Here is a 24,485-nt window from a genome sequence, read left to right as displayed (position 1 = left end):
TACACCTCCTCCAATTTGCTGATGACATCTCCTTCCTGGCTCTCTATCCTAACCTTCAACAGTATCAATGCACCCTTCAAACCCACCTTGACCAGTTCACCACTTGGTGCAACCAGTGGTTCCTTCATATCAACCCCTCCAAGACACAAGTAATCATCATAGGCCACACCACCCACTCCTTCCATCTCAATGGTTTCTACCTAACCATTTATGGTTTTCCCATCCAGCTCACCCCCATCCTTAGATACATTGGCCTCACCCTTGACTGTCACCTTACCTGGTCCCCTCATCTCCTGACCATCCAGCAGAAAGCCTATTTCCACCTCTGCCTCCTGAAACTCCTGTCCAGCCAGACATGGGGACTGAGTCCTTCCACCATCCTCCATACCTACAAATCACTTATCCATCCTATCCTCTGTTATGCCAGTGTTGCCTGGATCTCTACACCCCCCGCCCCCCACTTTCATAAGGCCCTCCATATCCTATAACGCCATGTTGGCCTTGCCTTCTGTATAACACCTTCTGTCCCCCACATGACTCCTGTATGACCTCATCCCCTTCCTCCACCTCCTCCTTTTTCTCCAACATACCCACATCCCTTACACTGTCTGCAGGCTCGAGTCCCCCCACCCCCTGGTATCCTCCTTCCTCTCCACCCTCCACCCATTGCCACACCTCTATTGCTGTCTCCCTCCCTCTCCAACTCCACACCCTCCATTTCCTTCAACAGGACAATTTCCAGCACCTCCCCTTCCCGGATGATGAACTTCGCCATGACATCTACCATTCCTACCAACTGTGGCCTGGCCTTGTCCACCCCTCTCCCCAGGGTCCCCCTTTTCCTCTCCTTTACCTCTCCTGTCCTTCCCCCAGATGGTTTCCCCTCCTTCTCTCCCCGTGAGTCTCTGCACCACCTCCTCGGCTGTTTACCGTCACATCCTTCCCTCCCCAGCCCCCTTTGGCGCGCCCCCCGTCTCGTCTCCCTTTCTCTCCCCCCTCCCCCTCCCTCTAGCACCGCCCATTCACCCTTCCCGCCCTTTTCCCTCGTATCTGTACCCCTGGCATATCAGTTTGTTCTTCGTCGTCAGTGTGCTACGTCAATGTTATATTCGGTGCTGTCGTACAGTGACGTCAAGTGCTGTGACTTTAATCGTGTGCTGGACTTGCACATAGCGTTGCTGTCCGTGATTGTTCTGTGCTACGCCACCCTTCGCAACTTTTATGCTCTGACCGTACTTCACCTTGTGTTGTTTTAATCGTCACAGCGTGTGGTTTTTTTGTATACAATTTTTTAGATTTTTATCTCCCTCTCTTGTATGCTATCTTCCATTATGTTTTCCCTATTTTTATATCTCTGTTTCGCCATATTTCTTTTTTACGTTGTTTTAAATGTCTCCCTGTTATGTACCGTCTCTTGGCTGAAGAGTTGCGCCTATGCTGCTCCCAGCCCGCCCAGGATGGGGAATTGAAATTCAATAATGAAAAAAAAAAAAATAGTTAAGGTACAGTGACTATAGCTGTAGAATAAATACAACAATATCATTTCAGACGACATGAACAAGTGTATTACTTGGCAGGTTTGAAGATAGTGAACAAAGCTGAAATGAAACGGAAACCACGCTATCTGTCGCCATAATGATTTCCGCTGCTGAAGTTGGAAGAGACGAGAGTAGTTTGCCAGATGTGTCCGATGAAATTTTATAACAAAAATCACTGAATCAGTTTGTTTTAGTGGTACTGTGCTTATCTTTACTTAATTTTTCACTGTGTGTTTTGTTGATAGTCTGCTGCGTTTCTAATCCGCCTTCGTTACTTGTACGTTTAAATTTCTTTTCTCTGAAAGAGACGATTAGCGAGTATGAAACTCCATTTTCCACTTTTGTGTCTCCCAATCCGAGGCAAAACAGGAACATTGCTTCCATCAACACTGCGTGCACATTTCGCTTGGCTGAGGTATAGACTGGCTCTGCTGAGCAAACTCAGAAATTTTAAGTTATTATCTTTTTATTCGAGAATACTGTTCTGCAAATATAACTTCTGCTCTTATGCTGCATTTAAATGAGCCATTTTTACGTCAATGTTTGGCCTCTACAGCGTTGCCTACCAATATTGCTGCATAGCGGCTGCAGCACATGGCAATTTTGCGACATTTATATATTTTCTAATGTTGAGGTACTTGCCGACGTATTGCCGAGGAGTTGCCGGTGTTGCCAACCAGTGGTGGAGAATATTTCGTATTGCATGACAGTATCGTACCTCTGTCCTTGTCTGTAAACGCTTCCATGTTGCTCTCACCTTTGTTTCCTACTTCCTTCACTGACAGCAGTGAAAGCCACATGTCTGTGCGAAAACAAGATCGTCTCGATTTTATTCGAAAGTTTGTCATCGTGCATATAGCCATGTGGTTTGTATACTGCCCTGAGTTTGTTGTGTACAGTAATGCGTAAGTCGACAAACGAGAGAACTACGAATTTTATAAATGCGATTCCTGTACGACTAGAGCTATGAGACATGGAAATTAATGTGTACGAAGATCGCTATCCGAAAAAAAAATTCGAAAACCGTTGCCGATGAGTTCGGAATCACGATTGATAAAGCATACAAAAAATTTGGAAGCCTTCGAGCCTACGACAAATGCGAAGCAAAAATGTAGCGTAGGAAGAGTGGAAGTGCTGGTGGCTCATTATCCACATAATTTGCATATGATACTATTAATTTCATGCTACCTCGTCAATTTTGTGGAAATAGTGTGGCCCCGTGTAAATAATTCCGCCCTGGAAACGATCAGTGGGTATTGTCACTCGATTGGGAATAGCGTCACTTGGATATTTTCACTCTGCGTCAGTGCGCGTCCACAGTCACGGAGGAATGTTCATTACGTTCAATAATTCGGAAATAATCATTGAGAAACTAAACTGTTTTGTGTATTCAAAAACACTCGGTGTTACATTGGCTGTGTAGTGTAAATGATGCGATTTTGAATTTTTTTAAAAAAAGAGATCGTTTAGAAAACGATAATTATAAAATTATGAAAATGTGATGTTTTGCTTTGTTTCTCGCAGTCAGTTTTAATAGAAAACCTGTAAATGGTAACGGCATGAATTTATTGGGTTTTGGGGGATATTTTTTACAGTTGACAGTGGTTCGCCCCTTAACACATGTAGCAAAAGACCAATCGAATACCAGAATTTTTATACACGTAACCGCTCGTAATTTGTGAGTGGCCTCCAGGCCAGAGTCATAGCGTGTACAATCATGAGAACATTTGCGAAATTGTTCTTTTAGTTACATATGACTGGTGTTTAAGAGCGTGTGGCGGCTGGCTCTGTCGCGTTACGTTGGCGAGCATGGCCGGGAACGGCTTTTATCTGATACTTGTTGCCCATAACAGATAACCTTGGACGTGAATATTCCACTCGTCCTGAACGAAATGCTTTACTCAGTATTGCTGTTAAGACTGAACAAAGACAGATTTGTATATGCGATGATGGCCTCCGCTTCGGTCCAAAATAAGAGGCGCTATGAAGTTTCAAGGGATTCTGTTGTGATTTTTCGGTCAAATAGTTAATCTTAGGCCCAAAATAGGGTAACGCACGGCTCATCGTCCGTCAGAACCGGCCGACATCCTGACAAAAAAACTATGTATCTGCGAACGAGTGCTGACGTGCTCAAACCTAAGACGTGTGCATGTTTGCACGTGAAGTGTAGCACAGATACAAGAGCACGCATGAGATGAGTAGAGCCACATCACAAATTATTTAGTGGTAAGACAACAAAGCTAATGTTTACGCACAAAAGCAAATTTTTCTGCGTGTCATGAGTTGTGGAATAATCAGCGCATTTTTAGCGTTACTCTACGTCTACGTCTATACTCTGCAAGTCACCTTACGATGTGTGGCGGAGGGTACTTTGCGTGCCAGTGTCACTTGCACCTTTTCCTGTTTCAGTCACGTATGGTTTGCGAGAAGAACGATCGCTGGGAAGACCCCTTGTGGGCTGGAAACACTCTAATTTTTCCTTGATCGTCTTTCCGCGAGATATACGCAGGAGGCATCAATATACTGGTCGTCTTTTCCAAGAATGTAAGCCCTAGGAACTTTTTACAGTAGACCGTACCGTGATGCAGAACTGAGATGTGAGAACAGAGCCAATCCCAAAATGTGGTGTTACGCAATTATATACATTTCTATATATTATATGTACTGTTAAGTTTTTGAACTTCAGCTTATTCTCTAAAAAAAGTCACGGGATGTGCTTTGCATATTTGCTGTGAAAGCTCCATTTGTACGTACATAGCCAATAACGTTATGTGTGTACAGCCTATGTAATACCGCGTGTTTAAGAATACACAAAACAGTTTATTTCCTCCATGAATTGTTTCAGCGGGATAACTTTCAGCGAAATAGCTTCCAATTATCTTCTTTATTATGTTGGCATCGTGGTATGCATAATGTTTAACAAGCTGTCTGTTTTGATTCTGAACAATCACACGATGAACTGTAGTTATAGCACGAAATTGAAGTGAATGAATGAAGTTACTATCCTCTAGGCATCGTTTATGGTTGTTAACGATTTTAGGTCTGAAAATTCACATTTGAAAATTGCTACAAACTAATATATGAAATCGATGGTAATCACATGAAAGCATAAGCAAAGCCTATCTTTCTGATAATGATGTCACATTAAAATTTTTTGTTATCTTACCAGGCTTGTTTAAATTTCTTTTTTTATGATACCGTGTCTAAAGTGGAGTAATTTGGAACTACTATAAATATTTTATATTCACTCAAAACCAGCTGAAGCCAGAAATTATTAAGATGATCACCGTAGCGTTGTTGACTTCAGCAAAGTAATAATCTAGAATTGAGTTTAAAGATCACCGAGGAAAAAAGTCAGAAAATATATTTTTTTTCTGAATTTCACAATCTAGTTGTGAATAATTTTATTGCGGAAGAGTTCCTAAGGTGTGATGAAGGCTCAAAGAAGGAAGATTCAGAGCGGTTTATTGCAATAAAAAACCATTTGATGGCTAGGGGCTTTCTTTAATCTTCAGCGGTATGAAGCAATTTAAAGTGCCACCGCATGCGACAGAATTAAGAAAACGTGCAACCGCTACATCCTTAGATTCCTCAAACTTTTTAGTGTAGTTATTAACAATTTTACAACTAAATTATTTTTGTAGGTTTTTAGAAACGTTTCTATAGCGTTACACCTGACAAAGTATTTCAAGAAAAGCACTACCAAGATGTAAAGTGAAACTCGAAACCCCTAAAATGCTATGAAGGCTCAAATGAGGAAGCTTCAAAGGGGACTGTTACAAGAAAAAAACTTTTTGATGGCTAGAGGCTTTCTTTAATCCTCAACGGTATGAGGCAATTTAAAGTGTGACTGAATTACTGAAGTGTGCAGTCGCTACATTCTTTGATACCTCAAACTTTCTAGAACAGTAATTGATAATTCAGCTAAATTGTTTTTGTACGATTTTAGAAACATTTCTACAGTGTTCTTACTAACACCTGACGTTTCTGCCATGTGATCTAACATCAGAAACAGAAGTGTTTCAAGAAACCCCCTACCAACTTCAAACACCCATAGTTTCCTACTTCTGTAATAGGAAAAATTGACCTAAAATTTTATTAGCTATTGGAAAACTCAGATGGAAGCATCCCTCAAAGTTTGGAATGCATTTTATTGTGTTTTACTTCGCTGCTGTGACGTAGAACGGCTTCAAAGCTAAAAAATGTTTCAAGTAACCCCAAAAGATGGTAGCTTTTATCTATACAAGGATAAATAAGGCACCGGTTCTACTATACGTGCGCATGATCACACATGCTTACAGGTGTACGTGAGGTTATCATACCATAATACTTTTTAAACCACGGAACGCAAGAATTTTGGTCGTACAGCTTGTACTTCTGTCTCTTCACATCAGTTTCATATTTTTTTTAGCGACGTGGGACTTTCTATGGTCCCCACATCGCGCTAGCGGTCTATGCTCAGTCTATGTATTCTGTTTGTGCAATATATCCATATTCTTGTCTGAGCAGTGCCTGATCCACATCCTGCTTTCGGTCTGAGAGGCGTAGTGCTATAACTTCTGTGTATTACTTACCTTGCGCTTAACAGTCGCAAATAACGACGTGAAAGGCTTCCATCGAGTATCACTAGAATCTCGCAGTAACAGAAAAATCTCTTGCCTTATGTCAGTGTCAGCAGGCAGCGGGCGTGAAATCCATAAATTCATGATTAGTACAGTATGAGGAAGCAATCTGCAGCCTGTAATGTTATTAATGCCCTACCGTCATTCTTTTGAACGTTATATGCCGGAGAGTCTCTAAATATGTGCCGTTGCCGTTTAGAGGTTTTCAGTTAAGACTAACAAAGCAAAACTTCACATTCTCATACTTTTGTAATTATCTTTTTATAATTTTTTTTTCAAAATCACACATATAGAGCCTGTGTAATACCGTGTGTTTGTGGATACGCAAAACAGTGTAGTCCCTCCACGATTATTTCTGAATTGTCGAATAAAATGAACTCGCCTCCGTGGCCGAGGGTGCACACGGTGGAAATAGCCATTTGAACCTACTGCCACTCGAGTAGCAATACCCACTGCCACCCGTGAGTGTGGTGCCAGAAACATTGCCAGGCAAAAAAAAAATGGTTCAAATGGCTCTGAGCACTATGGGACTCAACTGCTGAGGTTAGTAGTCCCCTAGAACTTAGAACTAGTTAAACCTAACTAACCTAAGGAAATCACAAACATCCATGCCCGAGGCAGGATTCGAACCTGCGACTGCAGCGCCTTTAACCGCACGGCCACTTCGGCCGGCATTGCCAGGCAATAGTGGCCGGTAATGTTGTAGTACAGGTGGCTGCAATTCGTGAGGCCTATGTTGCCAGACAACACTGTCGGATTATAATGTCAGCAGCATGCAAATTTATGGTCCATGTTCCATATTTTTCAACACCAACACTATTCGTTTTCCCTTTCGTCATTCTTTTCTTTGTATTCTCTATGTATTTACACTTCTTGGCTGTACCAGGAAGTGGACTCCGAAAATTATGTTTCACTGCCTTCACGATTATGCGAGCAGATGAACGTTTATGCTTTTCTGCTTTGGTGATGCGTTATTTGCATCTCGTAACCTTGAAAGGCGCAGTTTCCGACATGACGTCAATCTCTAGGAAGGCACAAGTAGGTTATCTACGCCGTTTCTGGGTAATTTCTGTTAATGAAGGACGCGCAGAGGCGAGCGAATTCTGACCGTACTGTTACTGGCGGGCTTCTATGTTCAAGTTCCACTTATCAAAAATACTTCTTCACACACCGAGAATTCCAGTTGAATCAGTACACTGCAGACCGAATCTGATGTGTTACTATCATAATTGCAACTTTACAGTAAAATGAATCTAATGCGTTTCTGAAATGATTTCGCCTATATAATCAAGTGCAAAAGGATAGTGAACAACTATTTATGTTCTGACACAGACTAGTGAGCAACAAATTTCAGAGCTAAACGTCTACTTGGACATGCACTCCTAATAAAGATATACCTGCATTATCACTAAGGAACGAAGACACACATTTCTGTCATGTGGCCTACAATGCCATAATCAATATCTCTTCTGTTTTTAACGTATGCCCATAGCGTATATTTCTTTGAGGTGGTGCGCTCGTAAAACATACATATTCGATTGACACTAATACACATTTCCAGTTTAAAGCTTTTACAAAATATTCCCTGTCTCGGTGTTAAAGAGTGACGTAATATCTCTATAAAAAATAGAAACTTCTTATGTATCATCTAGAGAATACAAGTTGCATAGTTTCTAACTGCAAATGTTATGCCACATAAATACAAGAGACTTTTTGCTCCTGTACAGCTTTTACATTTGTCATGGATCCATTGTAGTCAGCGCATCGAAAGTAATGATTTGTTGTGGAATATAGGATCTCGAATTTTCGCGTCCTTCTTCGTTCAGAGCACATTAACAGCAGTCCATTATTTGCAACTGTTAGATAACGAATGCGAAAACGTTTTGTTGACGCCGACCTACATAGGGAGAAACCACCATCATAATCAAATAAAGGAAATTAGAGCTCACACGCAAAGATATAGGTGTTCGTCTTTTCTGGGATTGGAATAATAGAGAATTATTGTGAAGATGGTTCGATGAACCCTCCGCCAGGCACTTAAATGTGATTTGCAGAGTATCCATATAGATATAGATGAACGTGTGCTGCCATCACTGATGCTCGAATACGGGGCTTTTCTGCTTGTTGTCAGCGTGATGGCGTTCCTCCTCCAATGTGGGCCAGCTAACAAGGCCTGTTTGGATATTTAGTTTCATCAGAGATAGGTACGTCACAGAGAGCCGCTGGAGTCGCCGGCAAGTTCCCCAGATTTGAGGCGCAATGTCATCGATTTTGAGATAGTAGCATGCTCCTGACATCTGTTGATCTTATTGCGAACCAGCTTTATGAGTGCTATACCCGTCCACTCTATACTTGATCACTGCGATTTCTCTGATACTCACTTCCGTAATGGCCCAAAGCACAAATTTTCATTGCTTTAGGCACGCTCACTGGCTGCACTGACGCCAGTTCCTCATAACAGTTGGAAGCTCGTGAAGGAGTGCCACTTTATAACCTCACGTTCCATGGTATCAGCATTTCAGTCTGTAAAGTGGATGTTCAGGGTTTCAGAACCTTTAAGAGTGTTATCAACGCCTCTACCAATGCAAAAGTTGATGTTTGTGGTAACAATGTTCGTTTCATCTATTGTACTAAGATGAAGTTTTCAACTGGTTGCTACGAACTGTCGTTTCAAGTTTTCAACTGGTTGCCACGAACTGTCGTTTCAAGTAAAATATGCTTCACTGAAGACTCGGGGGACCACCTTCTTCTTCAAGTCACATCAAGGGAGACCACAATCTGTCATTTCCCTATACTTTGTAGATGTATTGCAAAATCTAATGCCGAAGTAACTGGATGGAAGACAGATATCAACCTTGAAACTTAAAGACTTAACAAAACTAGTAAAGGGTGTTTCAGAATGAATATACGGGTTTTATCGCTTTGTAGCATTTATTAAACTCAACTTACAACTATAAATTGTACAGCAAATGAAAGAGCAACTCAAACAGTTTTGTTTGCATGTATTTGCGTAAAGGTAAGAATGTGTAATAACGAAGAGTAACTGAAGAACGCGTTGAACGAGTGAGAGTCTTTCACGCGGAGATCCAAGAAACCCCTTCGGAAGGCTGACCGTGAATTAGCAATTCTAGTGAGACTGTGTGGAAACTGCTAACGAGACGCTTAAACTACATCCTTATCGTTTTCAGTTCTTACAAGTTCTAAGGCCTGAAGAGTGTAGTTTACGTGCCAACTTTGCATACGAAATGTTGCTGCATCACGATGAAGATCTTCTGGATCGTGTCGTCTTCAGTGATGAATCGACACTTCGCCTAAGTGGAATTGGGGAAACATACACAAAGTGCGTCCAGTAACTGTGTGAGTGGTGTTCTGATTCTAATTTCACATTAGTTACAAACTACACAGCAATCAAGAACACACTATTCCACTAGCCTGTGTATGAAAATGTTGTGGATTGTAATCATAAATATTAACCAAAATTTCGTAATATGAAATGACTACATGATTTTTATAGAAAATATAGGATGTTGAGACTTGGTTAAAAAACAAGTCAAACCTATGAGACTGGTAGTGTGCCTACAAATTTGATTTTCACAAACATGTACTTACTCAAAACTTTATTTCTGTGCTTTGGGCCCTTACGGTTTTCATGACCTCATTTCTATATGTAGGTACACGTGAAGGCAATTGTGAACGCGGAGATCAGAAACCTCACGCACTTCAGGGAGCGGACTCCTGTTGCTTATGGTCGCTTTCTGGTTGCTTTGTTGGTTGCAGTCGGTGATACAGATAACAACTCTACAACATGCTGGGCAGTCCTCCGAGCACACGTTATAGCCCGCTATCTCTTGGCGTATCTAGCATTTGCCTTGTCCTGTACAAAATGGAACGTATCTCTAGTAAAAATAAAACTATGTGGGCCACGTGGGGTAGCCGCGTGGTCTCAAGCGTCTTGTCACGGTATGTGCGGCTCCCCCCGGAGGTTTGAGTCCTCCTTCGGCCATGGGTGTGTGTGTTGTCCATAGCGTAACTTAGTTTAAATTAGATTAAGTAGTGTGTAGGCTTACGGACCTCATTGTTTTCCTGGTGTAATTCTCTCTCTGTCTATCATGCTACGTGACCCTGTTTCGATTTGGAATCTACAAGCTGCATCCAAGATGGTGACTTCCAAAAGAGTGCCACGTTTGTAACATAGCCTCACGTTTTCCCTCCCCCATTTCACACTACTTCGCTTTAAATTCCTGCTTATCGACCTATTTTTGTTTTAGAAGTGCGGTTCTACACTTGTGGAATGTCCTCCAGAAAATCATTTAGTAGTGTGGGTACCTGGCACCAGGCATTCATTCAGTCTTGTTGACAGGTAGCAGCCGAGAGTCATAAAATCCTTTGGAATAAGTTGATATATTTTTTACATAATCAACTAGCAGGTATAAAGTTCTAACTGACTTCTTGAAAATGGCAGAAACTGACGAAGCCTTTCTCATGCCAAAAAAGATAACGCAATGGTCACACCGAATGATGCTACAAAAGTCTTCTCACGAGCCAATAAAAAAATGAAGATTGCACTGTCTGAAATCTCAGAAGATGAGGAAGTGTCAGGAAGATTGCGTGTTGTTCTCTGAGTTTGCACAACATTATATCGAGTGTAGAAATTGGGCACGAAACAAATGTACGTTTGCTACCACTTGCTTGTGTCGAAGCACCAGAAATCGAGCTAAGTACATCACAAAAATTAGGATCCACGAGTTTCCTGTTTCCTGTCATAGAGCACATTAAATCTATGTTGGGCCAGAGGCTTGAGGCATACAAACCAGCTGATTGCTGTGTCGGGTTTTTCGACACGTTGCATTCGATTACAAATGAAGCAATAACTGTAACAACTCATTTTTTTGAGATATATAACAGTGACTCAGACGGTATAGTAACAAATGAACTGATTCAGTTCAATGATTTATCCCACTGCATCAAAAAGATAATGACGAAACTGAGGAGTGATAGCACGTATAATTACCCCCTGGATAGAAAGAAACAATCGATTGTTTTCCTAAAACTCATACCGCTTTAAGAATGTTGCACTCACTTCTGGTCACAAACAGCGGACGAGAAAGGTCATTTCCAACACTAGAGTAGATCAAAAACAGGCTTCAAGTCTCCATGATAAAAGCCAGGCTTAATGTCCTGGCACGCTCAGTAGTGAAAGCGACACATTCGGACAACTAAGCTGTTAAGATATTAAGTTATTGAGATGTTACAAGTAGTTTAATTAATATGAAGGTTTGGCGCAAACTAATTAGCCAATAAGATTTTTGAAACTTTTATTTTAAGACTGATGCTTGGGCGAATATTGCATTTTAATTAAATATATGCAAAATTTGTTTAGTTGTCACATTCCTTTAGTTGTCTTGCATTTCCATAACAAACGTGTTTGCTTACAGACTGTCGGAATAAAAATCGCAACATTAAAAAGTTATTAATGAAGAATATATTCTTTTTCGGAAATGCATTTCTCTAGGTTAATGTAAGAGCGAGATAAGCCATTGCAAATGTGAAATGCTGGTACATTAATAACCGATGTAGCCGCCAGAACGTTGAATGGGATGGCGCTCCATGCCAGTTGCACTAGGGCAGTCTATACAGGTACGGTTAATGCTTGTTGTGAATGATGCTAGAGTTGTCGTCCGATAATGTTCCACAGGCATTCGACTGGCGACAGATCTGATGATCGAGCAGCCAAAGGCAGCATGTCGACACTCTGTAGAGCATGTTGGGTTACAACTGCGATATGTGGGCGAGCGTTATCCTGTTGGAAAACGGCCCTGGAATGCCGTTCGTGAATGACAGTACAACAGGTCGAATCACCAGGTTGACGGACAAATGCAGTAAGAGTGCTCCTGCTGTCATACGAAATCGCATCCCAGACGATAACTCCAGGTGTAGATCCAGTGTGTCCAGCACCCAGACAGGTTGGTCGTAGGCCCTCAACTGACTTCATTCTAACTGACACACAGTCATCACTGGCACCGAAGCAGAACCAGCTTTGATCAGAAAATACAACAGACTTTCACCCCCCCCCACCCCCCCCCCCCCCCCCCCCCAGTGAGCTCTCACTTGACAAACCGAAGTAGCAAATAGCGGTGGTTTGGAGTCAGCAGAATGCACGCTACAGGGCTTCTGGCTCAGAGCTGTCCTTGAAGTGACCGAACTGTAACAGATCGTTGTGTCACTGTGGTGCCAAGTGTTACTCAAATTGCTGCTGAAGATGCAGTGCGATGCGCCAGATACGCACGTCGAACTCGATGGTCTTCTCTCTCGGTAATGTCCCGTGGCCGTCTGGAGCCCGGTCATCTTGCGACTGTGCATTCTCGTGACAACCGCTGCCAGCAGTCATGTACAGTGATTATATTCCTGCCAGGTCTTTCTATAATATCGAAGAAGGAACGTCCAGTTTTCGTAGCCCTATTACACAACCTCGTTCAAACTCAGTGAGATGTTGATGCAGGTGCAATGAAGCGGTTCCGCAGTCCTCTGCACCGTGCGGCGGGCAGGTACGAAGCGAACGTGGCTTTAGTCCTACACTATCTTTGATTTCCGTGAACAGTTTCGAACAAATTTTCATACAGACAGAGCCTCTGAACGGCAAAATTGTGGTCCATATATGTGGATGGTGTGCTGTGTTTATGGACTGGTACCACTGGAAGGTTAGATGTATTACTACAATATTTAAACTCCCAACAAAAGGAAATACAGTTCACAAAGGAGCAGCAAGAGATTACTATACGTTTCTTGGACCATAATATAGATGTTAACACAAGGGGGAGACACTTATTTAGCATTTACATATTAGACATTTAGAGAAAACCATCGCTACGGATATGGTAACCCCTGCAAGCTCCCAGCATTCACACAACCACAAACATAGAGCTTTTATTCAAATGTACCTCGCCTGATATCTGTTCCATTTTCTGAATCTGCCTTTCAAACAGAACTACAGAGCATCAAACATATCACTTCCAGTGATGGCTATAGCTTTGACCTGATTGATGATATACTACGAAAAAGAAAATGAGTAAAATTATACCATCACTGTACACTTGACAACAGGTGCCAGTCAGTAGTTACAAAGACTGGTGTGTCATTCCATATATTGGCAAAATTTCGTAAAACCTCACAAAAAATCTTCTCGCAAGAAGAGACCTGCATTTTATAATGCCAATAGAGTATCATATTTTTATTCGTGGTAAAGACAAACCACAACCCTTGGCACAGAGTGTGGAAAAGTATATACTGGTCAGTCAGATAGAACTGTGCACTGCAAGTAGTTTATCTGGAGAGGAGCTGGAGACTGCGGAGGACCTATTCAACCTATGCCGATCATCTTTTAACAGAAAATCACTCATACGATGTTGAATGCAAAGCCTTACATTCTGTTAAGAAAAGCAGAAAGATGACCCTACTGGAAATGAAACCAATGAACATATGACACAGAATGCCAACGTACTATTAAAATACCAAACTTAGTTTTCCTTTTCTCCTCTGTTAAATTAAATTTTAGCTGCAAATACTAGATGAAAATTGTAAACTCAGCTATATTTTCTTATCATTTGTTAAATACATCTCCATGTAAAAAACTTTGTCTCCTTTCTCCATTTAATACAACTAGTCTTGTGTGACAACAAATGTTACGCTCTCCTATGTAAGCACTCCACATGTCAGTTTTGTATATCCTGTACACATAATAACTGTGTAAGTCGCACGTTATTTTATCTACATTTGTAACATTTAGATGTCACCTGAAGAGTGCATAAGGAACCGAAAGTCAGTTAATGACCAAAAGGATATAGTTTTGCAGAACAATGGGAACTGTTCCCTATTTAATATTACTTATCACTTAGTTACAATAGCAGTTAGTCGACATTAGTGTAACACCTATGGACCTAACATTCCTGCAAGTGTAGAGGAATGGTATTGGATGACTACTTATTGTTCCTACATAGAAGTCAAATTCGAACCGGGTATTACTTATTGCAGGGACTCCGACGGGATTATGAAGAAAAATTGTATGAAAAATAATAAAACGTCTTGAACGATAGTGGTACATCATACATCTTTGCTCACTTACCTAGTAGCATCAAAAGTCTGACAGATAGCCATATAGCATTTAAAAGTAAATTAAAAGGATTTCTTAGTGGCAACTCCTTCTACTCATTAGATGAATTTTTGGATATAGTAAGTGAGTAATTTCCCCAACCCCCACAAAAAAATTAAAAATATTTTGTGTAATGTAATACCTTGTATAGACACCTTTTATTAACCTGATACGTTCCACATCATTACGAAGTGTCGTATTAATGATCTATGAAACAAGTACTAATCTAATCTCATCTAATCTAATTGCAATAATTCGGTGGCGGAGTTCCTGCCGTGTCAGGACAACAAAGGTTTCAATCCACTGTGGAACCGACGAGGTTATTATTAGTTCTTTTTTGTGTCGGTTAAAATAACTTCAGCTGCTTAAGATGGTACTACGTAGTCTTCCTATATCATACACTCCTGGAAATTGAAATAAGAACACCGTGAATTCATTGTCCCAGGAAGGGGAAACTTTTTTGACACATTCCTGGGGTCAGATACATCACATGATCACACTGACAGAACCACAGGCACATAGACACAGGCAACAAAGCATGCACAATGTCGGCACTAGTACAGTGTATATCCACCTTTCGCAGCAATGCAGGCTGCTATTATCCCATGGAGACGATCGTAGAGATGCTGGATGTAGTCCTGTGGAACGGCTTGCCATGCCATTTCCACCTGGCGCCTCAGTTGGACCAGCGTTCGTGCTGGACGTGCAGACCGCGTGAGACGACGCTTCATCCAGTCCCAAACATGCTCAATGGGGGACAGATCCGGAGATCTTGCTGGCCAGGGTAGTTGACTTACACCTTCTAGAGCACGTTGGGTGGCACGGGATACATGCGGACGTGCATTGTCCTGTTGGAACAGCAAGTTCCCTTGCCGGTCTAGGAATGGTAGAACGATGGGTTCGATGACGGTTTGGATGTACCGTGCACTATTCAGTGTCCCCTCGACGATCACCAGTGGTGTACGGCCAGTGTAGGAGATCGCTCCCCACACCATGTTGCCGGGTGTTGGCCCTGTGTGCCTCGGTCGTATGCAGTCCTGATTGTGGCGCTCACCTGCACGGCGCCAAACACGCATACGACCATCATTGGCACCAAGGCAGAAGCGACTCTCATCGCTGAAGACGACACGTCTCCATTCGTCCCTCCATTCACGCCTGTCGCGACACCACTGGAGGCGGGCTGCACGATGTTGGGGCGTGAGCGGAAGACGGCCTAACGGTGTGCGGGACCGTAGCCCAGCTTCATGGAGACGGTTGCGAATGGTCCTCGCCGATACCCCAGGAGCAACAGTGTCCCTAATTTGCTGGGAAGTGGCGGTGCGGTCCCCTACGGCACTGCGTAGGATCCTACGGTCTTGGCGTGCATCCGTGCGTCGCTGCGGTCCGGTCCCAGGTCGACGGGCACGTGCACCTTCCGCCGACCACTGGCGACAACATCGATGTACTGTGGAGACCTCACGCCCCACGTGTTGAGCAATTCGGCGGTACGTCCACCCGGCCTCCCGCATGCCCACTATACGCCCTCGCTCAAAGTCCGTCAACTGCACATACGGTTCACGTCCACGCTGTCGCGGCATGCTACCAGTGTTAAAGACTGCAATGGAGCTCCGTATGCCACGGCAAACTGGCTGACTGACGGCGGCGGTGCACAAATGCTGCGCAGCTAGCGCCATTCGACGGCCAACACCGCGGTTCCTGGTGTGTCCGCTGTGCCGTGCGTGTGATCATTGCTTGTACAGCCCTCTCGCAGTGTCCGGAGCAAGTATGGTGGGTCTGACACACCGGTGTCAATGTGTTCTTTTTTCCATTTCCAGGAGTGTAGATGGCGCATAACAATAATGACTATTTGTATCCATGTTTCGTTAACACTATTTCCCCCCACACACTTTGACTCGGGTTAGTTTTTAATATTAAGTGTGATACGTACTGTATACCAATCTTACACTTGGGCGCCCCTCCACGTTTGGCGCCGGTCGAAGTGGCCGTGCGGTTCTAGGCGCTGCAGTCTGAAACCGCGAGACCGCTACGGTAGCAGGTTCGAATCCTGCCTCGGGCATGGATGTGTGTGATGTCCTTAGGTTAGTTAGGTGTAACTAGTTCTAAGTTCTAGGGGACTAATGACCTCAGAAGTTGAGTCCCATAATGCTCAGAGCCATTTGAACCACGTTTGGCACTCTTAAGCAGTGGCTTGTGTGGCATGGGCCTAGACCGGCACTGTGACTACGCTATGAACAGGATAAAACACAGTGTACCGGCGGTTAATTGAAGATATCAAGGGTGACTTAAGATCGTAAGAGACAAACTATGTTGTACGGATAGTGTTGGCCTTCACGTTTGACACATTTGTTTGCTACATATTTTTGCAAAACTTTTCTGGAAACAGGAACATTTTGCACCTCTTTCCAAACGCTATCGAATGAGAAAGTGCATCATCCTATTAGGGAAGAAAGCACGATTTCTAAAGACAACTAAAAATCTATGAGAATTGGCCATACAGCTAAATATTCGCCTCATTGTGGTGCTATCATTTATCTAAAATCTTCTTTCGATAACTTGAGCCTTTTATGATATATTACGAAAATATATGTTCTGTCGGCCATCCTGTGTGTAACTAGAACCGACGTAAGACGACCACCGTCGTCATACTTCATAAAACAAATTATGCTCGAATAACTTAACCGGGTTAGACGTCACGTTAAATAAGTCATTGTGGTCCCTAGACTATCATTTAGGTTCAACATCGCGTCAGATGGATCTTGTCATGATTCTTTCCATTGGTGAATACGTGTAAAATGTCAACATCGGCGGTAAATTGAATATAGCTTTTACAGAGTACAATCATATCTCATAGGTCGCACCAACAGACCTAAATGATAACGTCCATCGTCTTCATCTGTCGATCCTGAGTTGGTAGTAACATTATCTGAAGCTCTGGAGCACTGATATAAGACCTACGCGAATTTAGCATCTTCTGGCTACCAGAGGAGAGAACTAGTAATTAATCTTGGGGAACGTGCAATATGTCCGACCTCGTAAGATTACTGTAACGTGAACTATACTTCTTTCTTTGGTTAATCCATTCATTAAAGTTGTCTAGATTAAGGTTAGCTGTATTTATTGCTCGCTAACATAGTTCACTACAGGTAATTGGTACTGATTAGACTAGGGTGACCAAACGTCCCGGAAAACTGGGATTGTCCCGGTTTTCATCCCTGTGTTCCGGTGTCCCGAAAATTTGTTTCGGGACGCTCAAAAGTCCCGGAATTCAGTTTTTAAATACATTTCGTGAAACTTTCTCAAGCTTTTGGGATTTCGCTATATTAAAGGAAATACAACACAAGAAATTAATATATTTTAGCTTATTTGTCTAAAACCTCCATTGTCCCATACTAGTGATCACAGTATCAGTATTGATACACTCAGCCAATAATTTACTTTGAGCGGTACTTTGGCCAACAAGTAGTAAGTTGTATTATTGTAACAGAGCTATGAAACCGTCCGATTTTCGCGCCACTTACTCACACACTCATTGTCAGAACAGTGTAGTAGTTGATGTTTTGTCAGACAAACTGCAATAGTTTTTTCTCATACTAGTGGTATTATTGCTGCAGTACTGTGAAACGCAATGCCGAAACTTGCCTGCAAGTTCAGTGACTGTTATTCCAAGGAATGGAATTTCATTAAGAAAGGTCATTTTGATTACGAAGCAGAGTGTTCCGTATGTAACTGTTTTATTAGTATAAGTCATGGTGAACGTTCCGACATAGTTGAACACATCAGGTAAAAGAAACACATTAACAGATACAGTGCACCGAGCTCCAGTAAAACTCTACAAAATTATTTTGTGAAACATCAGTCAAGTGTAGAGATGAAAGTTCGAGCAGCCGAGCTTACACTAGCCTACCACACGGTAAAACATCACCAAACTTATAGATCTAGTGATTGTAGTAATAAGCTTAACGGCATTATGTTTGATGATTCTTCCATTGCAAAAAAGTTTAGTTCAGCAAGAACTAAAGTGTGAGCCTTAATGAAAGGGGTTATTGCTCCCCAGGGTGTAAAGAAAAGCCTTGAATACATCAAAAAGTCTTTCTACGGGATATCTACCGATGCCAGCAATCATAAGGCCACTAAAATATTTCCGCTTGTTGTTCAGTTTTTCGATATTAATCAGGGAATTGAGACCAAACTTTTGAAAGTGAGTTCCCTACCTAATGAAACATCTGACGAAATTTCAAGATTTTGTATGAATACTATTGAAATGTTTGATCTTGAGAAAAATAAATGTGTGGCATTTTGTGGAGACAACACCAACACAAACTTTGGTGGTTTAAAAAGACAAGGCAAATGCAACGTATTTACCAAATTAAAGGCAAAATTGCATGAAAACATTGAAGGCATAGGGTGCCCTGCACCTGATTTACACAATAGCGCGCAGACATCTGCTGACAGTTTAAGCTGTGATGTTGAAACTATCGTCATGAAGGTATGCTCGCACTTTTACATATATACTGTTAGAACAGAGAGGCTTAAGGAGTTCTGTGATCACGTGGGAACTGAATATATGAATGTAATGTGTCACTCGAAAACTCGCTGGTTATCACTGTTTCCAGCAGTTGAAAGAGTAATCCGTCTGTTTGAACCGTTAAAAGATTTTTTCCTAAATGAAGACAAAGCCCCCAAAATATTGGTTCAGTTTTTCAGTAACCCATTAAGTGAAGCCTACTTATGGTTCATTCACAGTCAGCTTAGCCCTTTGCAGCATGGGATAAAGGAAATTGAGGGAAGCACGAAAAGTGTAATAGAGGTAAATGATGTTTTGAAAAATACTCTGGAAACTGTTACTAAGAGGAGAGAACAGCAGTTCATTTCTTTTAATGTTAAATCTGCCCTTAAAAGAGCAGAAGTATCAGAAGCAGCGGAAAGGAGTTTTAGAGAAGAAGTTAACAAGTTTTATGACACTTGTGTAGAATATCTCAGCAAGTGGAGCGCCTCATATTTACCCTCATCGCCGGTGTTTGATTGGATGTTGCTGAAGAGAGTGCCAAAATGGGAAAGTGTTGAAGTGACAGTTTCTTTTTTGAAGAGTAAAGAGATTGAAATCGATGATTCCATTCTCTTTGATCAGTTCGGCATACTGACAAATTTTGTTGAAGAAAGTCTTCACAAGTGGAATGATGAAAAAAAAAAAAAAAAAAAAAAAAACACCATTGCAATGTCATGAGAAGTGGGTGAGATTTTTTAAAAGCTGTGACTGTCTTCAGCATTACTCTGAGTTGGTAATAATTTCAAGGTATTTATTTGCAATCCCAGCCCATAATGCCAATGTGGAAAGAATATTTTCGTTCATGAATATCCAGTGGACTGATGAAAGAAACAGAATGGAGGTGGACTCTCTTGAAGCAATCCTGCAGATCCTGTACAACTACAAAATGGATTGTGCTGAGTTTTATCACTGTGTCTCAAAGAACAAAGGCATGATCACGAAGACTGGAGGCAGTGAAAAATACCCTTTTCTCCAAGGACAGTCCATTCCATCTACAAGTGCTTAGTAATATTAAAGCTCATGTTAATTTTAATTGATTAAAAGTGGAATGGCTGTAAAATTTTGTAAAATCGTAATACATTTCTTTATTACTGTATACGTTTATTAAATGTCATTAATTATACAGATAATCTAGATTATATCAATCTTTTGTATCCTCTTATTAGTTATAATAATCGGGTTAACAAAATGTATCAACAAAACATTGTTGTTGTTGTGGTCTTCAGTCCTGAGACTGGTTTGATGCAGCTCTCCATGCTACTCTATCCTGTGCAAGCTGCTTCATCTCCCAGTACCTACTGCAACCTACATCCTTCTGAATCTGCTTAGTGTATTGATCTCTTGGTCTCCCTCTACGATTTTTACCCTCCACGCTGCCCTCCAATGCTAAATTTGTGATCCCTCGATGCCTCAGAACATGTCCTACCAACCGATCCCTTCTTCTAGTCAAGTTGTGCCACAAACTTCTCTTTTCCCCAATCCTATTCAATACCTCCTCATTAGTTACGTGATCTACCCACCTTATCTTCAGCATTCTTCTGTAGCACCACATTTCGAAAGCTTCTATTCTCTTCTGATCCAAACTAGTTATCGTCCATGTCTCACTTCCATACATGGCTACACTCCATACAAATACTTTCAGAAACGACTTCCTGACACCTAAATCTATATTCGATGTTAACAAATTTCTCTTCTTCAGAAACGCTTTCCTTGCCATTGCCAGTCTACATTTTATATCCTCTCTACTTCGACAATCATCGGTTATTTTACTCCCTAAATAGCAAAACTCCTTTACTACTTTAAGTGTCTCATTTCCTAATCTAATTCCCTCAGCATCACCCGACTTAATTTGACTACATTCCATTATCCTCGTTTTGCTTTTGTTGATGTTCATCTTATATCCTCCTTTCAATACACTGTCCATTCCGTTCAACTGCTCTTCCAAGTCCTTTGCTGTCTCTGACAGAATTACAATGTCATCGGCGAACCTCAAAGTTTTTACTTCTTCTCCATGAATTTTAATACCTACTCCGAATTTTTCTTTTGTTTCCTTTACTGCTTGCTCAATATACAGATTGAATAACATCGGGGAGAGGCTACAACCCTGTCTCACTCCTTTCTCAACCACTGCTTCCCTTTCATGCCCCTCGACTCTTATAACTGCCATCTGGTTTCTGTACAAATTGTAAATAGCCTTTCGCTCCCTGTATTTTACCCCTGCCACCTTCAGAATTTGAAAGAGAGTATTCCAGTCAACATTGTCAAAAGCTTTCTCTAAGTCTACAAATGCTAGAAATGTAGGTTTGCCTTTTCTTAATCTTTCTTCCAAGATAAGTCGTAAGGTCAGTATTGCCTCACGTGTTCCAACATTTCTACGGAATCCAAACTGATCTTCCCCGAGGTCGGCTTCTACCAGTTTTTCCATTCGTAACAAAACATTAATATTTAAAATTAACAAACCTGAGTACATGTGGAATGAGGTGTCCATTGGCACCAGGGCGAATGTGTCCCGGTTTTCACGGAAAATAATTTGGTCACCCTAGACTAGACGTCCATTTATCGAAGCTTGACGCGCTGTCTCCAAGCTCTTACGCAAGCGGGATTTCATGCGGCAGTGATCTGTGTGAGTTATAAAGCAGTTATTGTGTAGCTGCTCAAGTGATCAAACGTGAAACTTCGCACGCTACTCGCAAGACGTGATGCTGCGCTTCGCCTTCCTCTTAATTGCAGTACTGTGTGGCATTCGCAGTGCGGCGTCGTATTTCGGCGACGATTTAGTGTTACATGGAAACAATTTACATTTGGTTGGAAACCGAGGAAAGGTTTATGGTGATAACTGTAACGTTGTTGGTGACTCTTGTGACATCTATGGCAATGACGGAAAAATAGTGGGTGACAACGGCGTTATTGTTGGTGCGAGAGGAATGATCGTGGGCGCCAACGGAAATATAACTGGCATTAACGGTAAAATAACAGGCTCTAACGCAGGAATTCAAGGCGATAATGCACATGTTATTGGCGACAATGCTGCTGTGATAGGAGATAATGCTATGGTAACTGGTCACAACGCAAGAATTATAGGAAACAATGGTACAATTATTGGAGATTATGGTTCTATTCAAGGTAATAATGGTGTTATTCGCGGCTATAGTGCTAGAATAGTTGGAGACAATGGAAAAATTTATGGTAGAGGTGGTACTATTTCTGGTGAAGGAGGACATAAATATGAGAAGGACAATCAAGTTGTGAATTCCTTTGGCATCGTAATAACGGATTATTCTGAGGTAAAGTAGGCGCTACTCTGACCACGAATGAGGGCAAGATGGTTGTTAACAACCTTTATTGAGTGCATTGAAGTGGCGCACGTTGGCCTATGACAAATAACATCAATTATATATACACGACAGTTTGGGTTGCTATTTTCTTATTATATTGTCTTGAAGAATGTGAAATATTAGAGGACACTAATTATATGCAAAAAATAATCATGTCCCCTATAAACTTTAATTTTTCTTCCTGTTTTTGCATGATGAGTGACATTACTTTTATGATTTTATCCACATAATGACCAATAAATGGTTTGTGTTGATCAACAGTTCAATGTTTACTTCTAGACCAATGGTGTCAGAATTTATTGCTTTAATTTAAAAAGTTAGATTAATATTATTAAAAGTCAAATATTGTTTCATACCTGAACTTCAGTTCGAAATTGAATATTACACCAATATGTGCTGACAGAATAATTTGAATGAAGCATTTTGAAAGCACTGTACTCTGCATGCTCTGTGTTATACATTACTAACTGAGTTGAAGTACTATGTAACAGCGAAAACTGAGGTAATTTTATGTAACGAGAATTACTGATAGTTTAATTCTGTTTTAAACCATTTCATGAAAGTTTCACAAGATGTCAGGAGGAGAAAATCTTTTACAGCTGATATATAATAATACCTTTTTTTGTACTCTCCTATTGCACTGATTTCATTCGGTATAGATCAACTTTAGATCAGCTGTTGTTCCAGAGTAATCAGTTTGCTTCAAGTGTTGTACACAGCATGACAAGATGAATATGTCACCGATAAAATTTAGTTTTGGAAGCAAAATATTTCTTTTATGGATGGAAGGGAGACGTAATCGGAATAAGGCTTGGTCACAAAGAATGTACTGGTGATTGGCATTCTGATTTAAAACGGTGCCTGGAGATGACAGTTGACATGTATGTGAGTTTTCTACTTTTGATGAAAGCCTTTGTCTGAAAACTGAATATTTACAGCACTGTTTCCATTGTGTCTGTCTGCAACTTTTTTCTTCTGTGTTACTATACACTTTCTGAAAAGGTCATTACACTCTTTATACCTACATCTCTTTTCTTTTGAAGATGGATTCTTCTATACAATGTATATATTTACCAATGATTGTTTTTACTGAAGCACTCAAATTGTTAGTTAAACTTTTACGATGATCCTCTCTTCATAAGAGCAGCATACAAAAGACAGACATTTTTAACACTAACAGAAATGACTGCACATCATAATTCCCCAGTAAGATCCTAGTAGTCTTTTGATCATGTTTATTCTAAGTGGTCAAAGTGCAGCCAGAAACCCCAAATCACAATTGCTAACACAAGTCTCACCACTGGCTGTAATTTTCCACATACCTCTAGCATAACCTCAGACACAAATACACCCCATAAAGATGATACATGATAGAATTACAACTTTGTTATAACCTCTACTTAAATAATGCTTAAATGTAATATTTCCTTTTTTCTTCTCAGGCTTACTTATTTATTGAGAGTGTCATACACTGTTTTACACATGCCTTAATTTGCAGAGGATCAAGTAGGTAAAAAGACAAGGGCTAGTAGAAATCCTTGGGTAACAGAAGAAATATTAAATTTAATTGGTGAAAGGAGAAAATATAAAAATGCAGATAATGAAGCAGGCAAAAAGGAATACAAACATCTCAAAAATGAGATCGACAGGAAGTGCAAAATGACTAAGCAGGGATGGCTAGAGGACAAATGTAAGGATGTAGAGGTTTATCTCACTAGGGGTAAGATAGATACTGCCTACAGGAAAATTAAAGAGACCTTTGGAGGAAAGAGAACCACTTTTATGAATAACAAGAGCTCAGATTGAACCCAGTTCTAAGCAAAGAAGGGAAAGCAGAAAGGTGGAAGGAGTGTATAGAGGGTCTATGCAAGGGCGATGTACTTGAGGACAATATTATGGAAATAGAAGAGGATGTAGAAGAAGATGAAATGGGAGATACGATACTGCGTGTAGAGTTTGACAGAGCACTGAAAGGCCTAAGTCGAAACAAGGCCCCGGGAGTAGGCAACATTCCATTAGAATTACTGGCAACTTGACTAGAAGAAGTGATCGGTTGGTAGGGCATGTTCTGAGGCATCAATGGATCACCAATTTAGTACTGGAGGGCAGCGTGGAGGGTAAAATTCATAGAGGGAGACCAAGAGATGGATACACTAAACAGATACAGAAGGATGTAGGTTGCAGTAGGTACTGGGAGATGAAGAAGCTTGCACAGGATAGAGTAGCATGGAGAGCTGCATCAAACCAGTCTCAGGACAAGACCACAACAACAATTTGCAGATTAATTTGAAAGCAAAT

General features: G+C 41.2%; 1 protein-coding gene across 1 annotated transcript in view; it reads right to left on the bottom strand.

Moving 5' to 3' along the window:
* The window catches only part of LOC126161956 (trypsin-1-like), a 138,184-nt gene extending 116,777 nt beyond the window's left edge, over nt 1-21,407 (bottom strand). Inside the window, exon 1 of the mRNA XM_049918137.1 lies at nt 21,313-21,407. The gene's annotated coding sequence lies outside the window, so the exon portion shown is untranslated. The remainder of the gene's footprint in view (nt 1-21,312) is intronic.
* Nucleotides 21,408-24,485: the final 3,078 nt, after the last annotated feature.

Source organism: Schistocerca cancellata, chromosome 2 (assembly GCF_023864275.1).
Source record: "Schistocerca cancellata isolate TAMUIC-IGC-003103 chromosome 2, iqSchCanc2.1, whole genome shotgun sequence".
Classification (NCBI taxonomy): Eukaryota; Metazoa; Arthropoda; class Insecta; order Orthoptera; family Acrididae; genus Schistocerca; species Schistocerca cancellata.
Note: the sequence above shows the minus strand (reverse complement) of the source record. Positions and strands in the feature narration are given on the sequence as shown.